This window comes from Photinus pyralis, unplaced genomic scaffold (assembly GCF_008802855.1).
Source record: "Photinus pyralis isolate 1611_PpyrPB1 unplaced genomic scaffold, Ppyr1.3 Ppyr1.4_LG5, whole genome shotgun sequence".
Taxonomy (NCBI): Eukaryota; Metazoa; Arthropoda; class Insecta; order Coleoptera; family Lampyridae; genus Photinus; species Photinus pyralis.
The window spans coordinates 16,723,661-16,735,913 of record NW_022170596.1 but is presented as its reverse complement, the minus strand read 5'-3'; the positions used below and the strand labels follow the sequence as shown (position 1 = coordinate 16,735,913).

Here is a 12,253-nt window from a genome sequence, read left to right as displayed (position 1 = left end):
GATGGCGCGAACGTCGAAACACTGATGTCTACTGTTCTAAACCAAGTTTGTTTGAAGGATAAAGCAAATATTCGTTATTGGATTCAAATTTAATTTAATACGAATTAGTTTGATTAACTTTGTGGACAAACACATATTATTTCTTAACAAAACTAACAAAATTAGTCTCGCATTTAGTTTGCATACGTAGGTAATTTGTTTAGGTTCGGCACATTTATTTATGTAGCACTTTATTATGGAATACTCCCTTAAAACTGAATTTATTTATGCAGAAACTGCGCTCAATTTGAATTGAAGTCTTCTGTAATCCTTCAGTGAGTTTTTACAGTAGATGCCATTTTTATTGTTTGTTCCTTCAGTCGCCCGTACTTCTAAGGAAGGTAGATATACAGGGAAAATATACGAGTGATTCCTTTCAAGATTAGCCTTGACGAATTAACGTAAGATTGACAAATGACAGTTGTTTTACATGTTTACTATCGTGGTTAATGTTGTTAATACATAAAGTCACACTAAAATTGACCAAGGAATAGAAATATGCAATAATATACAGGGGGATCAATATAAAAAAATGCAACTTTGATATAGGTCACCCTGTATACCAACTGCAATTACATTGAAAATAGGTTGTAGCCTTAAGAGTCCTTCAATATGCCTCGACAATGGATTTTAAATATGTGCGTTAATAAACCCAAAATCCTCCACCTACGTACTAATAGCTCACCCTGTATAGTATAAGTTTGTGGGTCCAGAACAATCGATAGCGAAAGTTCTCATATTATACGTAGTGCAAATGCGTAAGCAGGAGAAAGGATGTGACCGAGATGTGACGTTTGGTGAACGTCACCTGTCGCCTGAAAACTTTCAATCGTATGTATATTTAATAACGCTTCTGAATTATTTAACGCTTACGGTATACCAAATCCAACACCATGCGACATCATTCAGCTAAAATTTACGATAATGGAATGACGAAAACGCTCTATCCCATCCTCTGTTTGAAGCTTTTAGTATAATAGGTTTTAACGCCGTTTCGTGTATAGACTAATGGATTATTATTGGGATTACGAGAAGTGAATCGAATTCTATTATTGTACGCGTACAAAGCAAATTTAAGGATCGGAGCACAGGTGCACCTGTAGAACCAGCGAGCAACCCGCGCAGAATCCAATTGATTTCCCTATTCCAGGTGTAGAGGAATTGCCAGGACCTAATCTCGGATATGAGCTTTTATGTTGGTTTGCGCCGAGATGGGTTTCTTGCGAGGTAAATATTTGAGCGAACATCGCAGGCCTTATAAAATACAATAACGGAGTAAATCCCATTCCATGTTATTATTGGACAGTTAATACGCAACGCTAGTTTCAGGCGCATTCAGTTTGATTTGAAAAATTCCGTTGAGATATAGAGATAAAAAACGTGCTGTAGTCCGTATAATTTCCTTAGAGCAAACGGCTTGAGATTTGCTTTTTCAAGCGAAAAGACTGAGCTTTGAGAGTAAGCATTATATCGGTGGTAGTAAATTGGGGCTGCCGAAAGTAGTAATCTGATTATATCAACGATAATAAAGACGAAATAGAGAGGTATATACGATGCGAAATTCTACAATTTTTGCATGAAAAACGGATTACGTGCGAGTAGATTGAACTTTTCCGAAAGATTTGTTGAAATTTTATTTCAGTTCATTACCAAGATTGAGGGGATTCAGTTCGTATTCGTAATGACCCTAACTGTAAATGTAATTAGGTTAGGGTAACAGATTGAGTGCGTCACAGATCCGCTATATTCATTTTGAAATTTGGATGATTGTAAAATAGATTAAGTTTATATGCAAATGATAAAAGTTAAAATTAGTCGGATTTGTATAATGTAATTTTAGTGAATTCATCATTTAAATGGTGAAGTTATACATTTAAACTTGGAAATTATTTTACGGAAACATGCTATAAGAGGGAGGTTAATTATCTAACGTACTAAGAATGTAACAACAGACCATTTTGACTTAGCGTAATAATAAATTCAAGTAGAAGACAATTTGTATTGTTTCTTTCGAGCAATACAAATTATCAATATTAATTTTAATGCCTTAATAACATTTTGATTATAGAATTATTCCTTTGTGTAACTTTATCTTTTTTTTTGCTAAAAGTTTTCAATTAGATAGCTATGTTATATTTAGTATTTCTTAGTTTTACAATTTTTATAATTTGTCGTCCTTTTAATGTATAATGATTCAGGGGCAGATATTAAGTGTGTTTTTTGTTTTGTTTTTTGGAAATTCACTTCTTTTTCTCTCCCAATTTTCTTTTGTTATTTAATGCACTGGATGACAAAATCTGGCTTGTTGAAATTGAAGACAAAATTAAGTGACTTTTTGGACGGTAGAATACCCTTAACTTTTAATAAATGACAAACCTGGGCTTCATTATGCAACAACTGCTTGGTTTACTCAACTTTTATTATCCAAAGTTTTTCCGGATTAAACGCTATAAAAGAATACTCACGAACTTCTTCGGCACACTATTGCCATATGACGAAATACGATTACACATACACAGGCTACCCGAAAAATTACCACTCTTTTAAACCGTCGCGAAAAAATCCCCGTTTTCGCGTTATCTCCAGTATTTCATAATAAAATAAATTCTTGTTTTATGAATTTTCTAATAAATCACCAATCACGACCGAACGCGCCAAACGTCCACTTCTCTACATGAAAGACGCAATTCTTCGCACTTACAAACAATTCTAAAAGGAAAAAGAAACACTGAAATACAAATTCAAATGAAACAAACTAATTTTGTGTTTATTTCGTAAATAATCGCCAATACTTAATAAATTGAAATATTTTCATATACTGGATGATCCGTTATTATTTTTGGTATTTAGGCCGAAAGAACGTCAAAATGACGTTGTTTACACAACAGTATGTTGCCGAGAAAATAAAATTTCAATTACGAGATAATTCATCACAAACTCAAATTACTCATTTTTGTTAAATAAATTATGAATGATAAGTTCAAATGTGCCAGTGTATGATATTTCCTGAAAGCATTTTTTCATTGATGTATATCTCTAATTAAAAAAAGGTGTAAGATGTAAGCGCATAGGTAATCAACAAACTTCAACTTCAAAACGTAAATTAATAATAATCCCCACTAACTATAAGTAATGTGGGAAAGAAAAACGCGAATTTGTGAAAGATGTAGCTAAACATAAATAATAATCTTGAAGAATCACACTCATAGTTAATGTCACACAAAACAAGCATAAATTGTGCTCAACTTTTGTGTAGGTAAAGCGCATTCTTTTAACCGAAACATCTTAGTAAAGATTGGGTTATGAGGTAGTAGTATGCAAAGTTTATTGACGTTAGTTTCTTGATAGATGGTTAATGCGAATTGTGTTTCTTTACACATACCTAAACATTTAAAGGCAGTCTGGCGCACCTTAAAACTCAAAAATGTACACATGGTTACAGCTCTTATTGCAGACATACTTTTGTTCACATTCGGTATGAAGCGGTATACAGGGTGATTCCTATAGTACCTGCCACCGTTTGGGAGCGTGTAGGTGGTGCGTAGGGGAGTATTTTGATATAGGACACTTGGGGTCGGAAATCTAAAATAAGGGTGCCAGAGCCAAATTTACCTTCTGGAATTTCGCGCCTGTAGGTAGGCAACCCAACCGGCCGGCGGTGCACACGGAGCGATCTCAGGCGGCGATGTGTGGCTGACACTTGATCAGAATTTTGTTTAAACCCACGAAATCCCGTCTGCAACGACGCGTATCAAGTGAATAAACACTATGGCAATAGTATAATAATAGTTGGCTAGATGTAGGAAGTGCATTGAGAACAACGGTGGCCACGTTGAACACTTGTAAACGTTATTGCTTTTGACTGTCGTTTTCCCTCCTTCCCTCCCATGTCGCTTCCTCGCGCTAACTCGCTCTGCATCGCTCCGCGCGAAACGTCGGTCGGTTGGGTTGCCTACATACAGGCGTGAAATTCCAGAAGATAAATTTGGTTCTGGCGCCCTTATTTTAGATTTCCGACCCCAAGTGTCCTATATCAAAATACTCCCCTAGGCACCCCCTATACGCTCCCAAACGGTGGCAGGTACTATAGGAATCACCCTGTATGTGTAAATTTATACAGAGTGAGCAACAAAGATTGAAGCGTGCCGCTTCAGCTTAAATTGGCAATGTGCCGCTCATAGCATATGCTGATTTGATACAAGATACGAAATACGAATAGACGCACGTCACTGTGACAGCGCAGAACGTCATTTTCGTATACAACTCCATACAAAGAAGGTAGTTTTGATATTAATAGGAACAAGCGGTGATGACGCACGCTTCAATCATTGTTGCTCACACTGTATATGCTAAACAAATTTCAAACTTGAAAATTAAACCACCCACTACAAGACTCAAGCTGTTAACATTCTTTTCTTACCAACTAAAATATACTCTCATTTAAATATTAGGCCATCCATATATTTTCTTACTAATCCCGTTTAGTTAAGATGTAAGGTATTCCTGTAGTAGATTTATTATTACCTTACTTCTTTGTTTCGCCACGAGAGGCCGCGATATTTCTGATTCTATCACTTCTTTAATTTGGTATTGCGTACAGTTGTATTTTTCCCTTTAGTGAATATCTTGCCTTCATAGTGCTTAAGCGCAAATTTTTCTCGATACGCCATTACCTTTTACTTAACTTACTGTCTACCTGAATTCGCTCTTGGTATTGGCTATCACCAGATATCTTTGGGACGTTTCTCTCTATTTCTGATGTGCTGTAGCTATTTCATTGAATACGCTTTGGGGTTTTATATTTGCAAGTAATTAGTGTGAGGTACGTACAATTATAATTCATCATTATTCTTAGTACATATTTTATCTTCCCTCATAGTCCCTCAATATTTCCAGGTCCGTGAGGAAGATTATTAAAAGAAAAAACAAACTGTATAATATTTTAGGATTTTATTATTTCTTTTATCGAACGCTTGCGTGCGGTGTAATTTGTGCAAACAAGCTTTGCAAGCTTCTCTTTCTTTCAGGAATTTTGTTCAATGGTTCGGAACAAAAATTTTGTAATTCTTAATGAATGAATTGTGCGTTTATTCGAATCCATTGAGCGACCTGGATAGAGTTTGCATGTCAGATTTTTCTTCTCGTATCACAGAAAAAAGACAACTGGAAAATCGTATAGCAAAAGATATGTATAGTAGCTACTTATTATTATTATGGGACACAAAAATTATTAAATCAGCACAAGCAGACACGAATTTATGTTAAATAATTACAGGATATGAACAAAATCTAGGAAAACTTTGTGATAACGTAACAGGTAGCAAACAACTTCCCTCAATCTAGAAAAATTTATCTAAATACAAAGCGCAAACAAAAGTCTGCTCCTTGCTTTAAGATAAAGAGATTTGTACGTATAACGTAATACATAAAAATGTAATACCCAAGATACGTTGCGAACGTAAAGCTTTAAGCTGCAAATTTTTGACATTGCCACGTTCCATAAGAATCACATCAAATTTTATTAAACTGTTGCCATTAGCTTAAAATTGAAAGGAAAGTGTATTGGAAAAGTTGGAAAAACAATACAGCCTAATGCCTTTTAGTATATTATATCATGGCGTGAGCTTCACTTCCAAATCCAACATTAGTTTTCGCCAGAGTTTTCAGTAATGAAAAAGTTCGAAGATTTTCGTTTTGCGAAAGTTAGTGATCCCTAAACGATCATAAACACAAATCATTCAGAGTGGGACGTAGGTCCGATCCATTATTAATCTTGCTGCAATATTGAGCTTTCAATATTATTTACAAACCGAAATAAGATTTAGGAGATACGATACCGTAAAAATGAAATATTTCGACCGCTATTATTTTAACTTGCCTCGTTTATCTCCTTTTTCTTTAATAACGGTGGTCGAAGAAGCAATATGTTAGCAGATAGATACGTGTACAGTGGACATCATATGGTATATTTTATCTTATACAGTGTGTCCCAGATCGGGTGGGATTGCATGGGTAACTTTGTTATTATTAAGGATAGAGAATTGGTTAAATGGGCAATGTTTTGCAGTTTTAGATGCTTATTTAAAATTTCCTTATGGAAATTCAAAATGTCGCATAGGTTCGACGTAAATTGAAAAAAACTAAAATTGGTCATTTCCTTGAATGTCTTATATCATCGAAAGTATAAGAGATACAAAAAAAAGTTTTATATAAAAGTGACTGTCTTTGATACGCTTAATTTAGAATTGATGTAAAAAAAATTCAAGGGCTACTTTTGAGGAACATTTACCAACTTCCTAAACTTAAATAGGCGCTATATGGGATTTTTAGATTACTTGATAGATTTTTTAATTCTCTTTTCAACGAGCCATCATAACATAATATTGAAAATAAGATACCAGTTATATCAACGATTTTTATATTTTAATTAAGTAGGCTGTGATGAATTAAAAAAAACAAAACAAAATCTATTCGAGCCATCAAAACAATGAAAATAATTACATCAGATGTTTAAAAAATCAGGGGTGCACTCATGAGAGGGGGGTTTGGGCATTACAACTCCCTCCAAAATTTTATAAAAGTAGGCCTAGAAAAATTTTGATTTTTATAACATCACTTATTGACTTATTATTCATACTTACATACCTACAAATGGTAGTATAACTACAAACTATCCCCTCGAAAAAAGTCATACCATTATCCAGTTAAAGACATTTCAAGACACTTCGCTTTATTTTACACAATGTATTACCATTGATGCATTGTGCCAGGTCACATTTTGTAGGTGGTTTATCCGCAAGAATATCGAAACTAACAGTTTTACCATTCCGAGTATATGGACAGATGAATCTTATGCTTCTAACTGCGAAGTGTTCAAATCGACATTATGAACACTACTCGTCACAGGAAAACCTACATGTTGTAGTTTCACACCAAAATCGAAAAGTAATATTTTTTTTAATTAGGTAATGTATTTTATGTCTTACTAACCTATCATAGCACATTTTATATCTGTGATACGCGGGCATAAAGTACCACTTTATGCCCTAGGGCATTAAGTATCACCATAGTAACTCATTAATACTTAATGACAAAACTAACAAATATTTGCAGGTCATTGAAAATTACAAACGTCAATTATTAATTGTCAATACCTTATACTAAATCACAAGATTGGCCTTATTTCGTATAGTTTCTGGAACTTCTTGCTCATTCACGATGAATTGAATTATTTAAAATTACGTTTGACGTTTGGATGGTTTCAATCACATCAACAAATTCGAACCACGCATACTCGATCAAACATAATGAATTATTTTGTAAACGAATTTTGACGAAGAAAACTATTTGTAAAACATAAAATTGTGTATGTACCACGGGCATAAACTGATGTTTATACTCTCGGGCGACTAAAAAGCTCTCGGGCCATAGGCCCTCGAGCTTTTTAACTCGTCGCCCTCGAGAATATAAACATCACTATTATGCCCTTAATACATAAATAACTATTATGGCATAATGGGAAGTCATGTAATTGGACCGGTAATCTTCGATGGATCTTTAACTGCTCACCATTATTTACAAATTCTCCAATAAACTTCCTTAAAGGATTTTTCTCGACAACGTATGTTTCGAAGGAAGGGTTAGTTTATGCTACCTACCAACAAACTGGCTGCTCAGGTCACAATTCACGAATTATGTACTACAGTACATTAAATTATAAAAGTAAGTACTTAATTAAAAAATAAAACTAAAATGGAAGTAGTTTTACCACTACAATAATAATAATAATCATCAATGGCAACACGTTGCCTAAACTAAACTGTCTTGAAGTACAAAAACCGTTAATATAACTGGTATCTTATTTTCAATCTTATGTTATAATAGCTCGTTGAAAACAGAATTAAAAAATCTATCAAGTAATCTAAAAATCCAATATGGCGCCCATTTAACTTTAGGAAGTTGGTAAATGTTCCTCAAAAGTGGCCATCTTGAATTTTTTTTGACATCAATTCTAAATTAAGTGTATCAAAGACAGTCAATTTTATATAAAACTTTTTTTTATATCTCTTATACTTTCGATGATATAAGACATTCAAGAAAATGACCAATTTTAGTTTTTTTGAATTTACGCCGAACCTATGCGACATTTTGAATTTCCATAAGGAAATTTTAAATAAGCATCCAAAACTGCAAAACATTGCCCATTTAACCAATTCTCTATCTTTAATAATAACAAAGTTACCCATGCAATCCCACCCGATTTGGGACACACTGTATATGATCACGTTCTTTTATAGCTATAGAAATACCTAATAGTGATGTCAAATTTAAGTAAAAATAAATTCCAATTTTGTATTAACAAGCTGTCACCTATACAATATTAATTCATATGTGGCAAACACGAATTACCGTACATAATTTTAACACTGTACGAGTGTACGTGTAACATGTAATGAATCTTTAATATAAAAATTAATCTTTCTAGTAGTTTACTGACTACAGTGTCAGGTTTCCTTCCGGAAGAGCAAATGAGATTTTAGTAGCGACAGTAAACAATAAAACATGGAACACAATTGAATAATAATTGAAAATTGAATAACTAGCTTTCGTCCCATAACGTTCTTAGCATACACAGTTCTAAAAAGCATCCCAATTCCTCGGATGGTTGTCGTTTATAACTTCGTTTCGGATATTAACTGCACCCTTAAGACTAAGACACATATTTTAATCAATATAATATAATGTTTCATTCTCCCACAAAGGACAACTCTACTTCCACAATGGCCGGAGTATTCCATAGGGAGTAAAGAGTATAGATGTTTGTTATGCTTCAGAGTGTCCGGATTTCGTTGTAATTGCAAGGTAGGAACGTTATCATCGTTTTATAGGGCGATGTTTTTAGGGCCATCCTTCACGTTTCTGTTATGCCTTAACTTATCGCTAGCTTTATTCAATTTTCGAATATACATATAAGAAGGGAAGCTCACTATGACAAATTGTTCAAGCGAAATTGTAGGTGACAACCGCTGATCACGGCAACAGCGCTAGGTATAAGGCTTGGTAGTAATGGCTGAAGCTGTGGTTATGTATAATTTAATATTTTTCCAGCGCATTATACTATAAATTTACAAAACTTTCCATATTTCCCTTATAACCTAATGAGTGAACCCCCCTTGACATTTCAGCTCGAAAGAAATTGATCCCCAGATTTGTAAATGTATAGTGGGTTGGGTTGGTAGAGCAGCCTTGACTGAAACCCCGCCCACTCAAAAATAAAATAAAGGCAAATTTCCTTGTTGTGAAAGTCTTAGGTATTTATTGTATTTTCAGGCATACAAACCACTGGCACAGATATACACGAACAACAGATTGCTAACCTTATGCGTTTCATGGGTACATTTAGGTATACTTAAACACGCCCTCTATTGAGCAGCAGTATAAACATGTACCTTTCAAAACTGTAAAATTAGACGTCGCTGAAAAAAATTTTAAGTGAATGAGTACCTCAACTTACTTCCCAGTTCCCATCATATCATATCACTGTAATAATACCGATAATAAGGTATTCGAATTATGGAAACTCAACCACTTTAAATTTTTTGCAGCGATATCTAATGCATAAATTCAATAGCGTTATTTTACAGTTTTAAAAGGTAGGTAAATGTTTATACTGCTGCCCAATAGAGGGCGCTTTTGAGCATGAGTTACCCATCAAATCTGTATAGATCTGTGCCACCGGAAATACAAAAAAATCGGAATTAAACAAAAAAGCTTGTTCATAACATGTTACGTGCAACGTTTTGAATACGCGGTATTACCTACTAGAATTGATTAGCATATTGTGATAGAGTTACCTTTAGGAAATAACTAATGGTTTTTTTTTACATTTCAGGTGAGTTCTATTTCTACTAGTCGAGTACCACCCAGTAGATAAGGTAAGCTAAATAGACACATTTACAGTATCCATCCTTTCTTGTTCGTACATGCTTGGATTTTTTTTTACTTTCTGTGACAAGTTTTAAGCATTTCTTTTGTGACCAACATTCATAACATAGTTGTAGTCCAGATCTGTGCATCTGAAAAAACATACAATTTTACATAAAATCCGTGCACTTTGAAATTTCAAAGACTCAAGCCGTACCTGTACAATTTTCGGAAATATCCCTACGTTGAACAATTTCAACCAATAAGCAGTGCAATACACGTACAGGGTTTTTTCCCAATCCAGTCAGCCTTAAAAGAACGAACATCGTTACCAATCTACAATGTGTACAAAATGGCGCTTACCTCAGAACGTTAAGCGATAACAAAACCACACTAAAGGTGAAGAATTGCCCAAAATAAACGTATCCACAATGATACACGGCAATACCAAGTACTATCGCTTTTCGTAATTAACCCAGAAGACTGGAGTACTGACAAATTTCCAATAATTAAGGATTTAACGATTTCCTCAAACATGGGAGTGCCACAACGGTCGGTGATCAAAAGGAAGGATTTTCAACGTTATTATCGGTTTTGAAGATACCGGCTCTGACCTAAAGACCTCCAAAAATTCCTCAGATAAACCAACATAGACGTTCCCTACATTGACAAACATGGCAGGCCGCTTACAGCCCTTAAATTGATGACTGGATCCTATAATAAGTAACCTACTAACCTAGCAAAACAGTTGCTTGCGTAAAAACAGTAGCAAACGGGAACAAATGATTAACAACGAAATTCCTAATGTCTCCGCCACTGGAGATCAATAACTACAATCTACATTCACAAGTATACTATTCTCCGCTACATGCATGTATAACAAAACCTCTAACCGTACTTCATTATGTACAATTATATTTTTCTATTTGTGGGACTAGTTCAAAAATTTAACCGTTACATCGATAATTTCATGTAGTAATTTAATGTGCCAAGCGCTTTTTTAATTCTGAAACTCAAAAGATGACCCTCTGCTTTGACTGCAGTCGAATAAATACGAATTTTAAACTAAATATTTGACTAAAGTCTATACAATTCTATGCACTTCTTTCCACAGATCGATTCCTTTAAGGGTATGATTATAATTACTTTAAATCGGATGTAAATTCTTAAAGATATCCGACCAGCCCTCTATACATTGCAAAAAGAAATTAAAGTAATTAACAGATATTGCTGGAACCGGTGTTTTTCTTTAGGTTACAAATGGTACGGCACTCCATTGAAAGGGTTCCCTCCTAGGAAATTGAAAACTAGATCGCATTTGTGACTCGCCCTGTTACAACAGCCTTTCGTTGTATCGAAAATTTCTGCATAATTAATTTTTACTCATCTCGACCGCATTCAAGCCGCGCCAAAATTCTCGAAAACGTGAGGATCAAGTAATGTACACAAGTAGAACGAGCTTTAAAGACGGAAATAAAATCAGAATAAATAACATTGCAAAAATAAATTTTGAAAATGGTAGTTCACCGAGCAATAGGAATAGGCTAGGCAAAAAAGAACTCACCAAGAGACCACCACTAAGACACGTAAAAACAAGTACATACAAATATATCTCTGCCATGTCAAGTGGGCTGTCTCTTTTACCCACAACGCCAAGTCGAGATCAAAATTCGAAACAAGTCACTTTGCTAAATATAAATATTCATTATTTCCCGGTTCAGATAAACAGTGCACGTTAATTAACATTACAACAAAGCAAAGGAACATGTCGTGGGAAAATACTAGTATAGATTAATTGATTACATTCAATGAAAAGTGCAATATATAACAATCTTGACCTAACGCAACTCGTCCCACGATGAAACACCCTGTAAAGAAATTAAATATGCTGCAAGAAATTTAATTATAAATAAACAATTTGTTGCTGTCCAAAATATGAGTCGGCGATATTTTAAAATGACCATCATTTACTAGAAAAGATGGTTATTATTATTCCAATCAGTACAACCACAAAATATTGTATTAAGTGAAAACGGGATAAATAAATATTATTATTATTATTACATGAATGCATTCGTTTTTAGACTTCTAGTTGGAAATGTCATTAACTTTTTGTATTTAAATGCAACACCCTGTATATTTTATTGTTATCGGAGGCTGAATAAAAAGCTACATAAGACATGTTAGTAACTAGGATTTTCCTTGTAAACTAAGGAATAAATAGTATACGACCCATTATTTAGAATAGTTTCCGAGCTATTAAACAAAAACTATCTTGAAATATAAATAA

At 34.2% G+C, this 12,253-nt stretch overlaps 1 long non-coding RNA gene across 1 annotated transcript; it reads right to left on the bottom strand.

Moving 5' to 3' along the window:
* Positions 1-9,118: 9,118 nt before the first annotated feature.
* On the bottom strand, positions 9,119-10,539 carry LOC116171614. Its single transcript, XR_004145478.1, has 3 exons — positions 10,327-10,539; positions 10,181-10,272; positions 9,119-10,115 (listed from the first exon to the last, which is right to left on the bottom strand). It is a non-coding gene; the product is annotated as an uncharacterized LOC116171614 (long non-coding RNA).
* Positions 10,540-12,253: the final 1,714 nt, after the last annotated feature.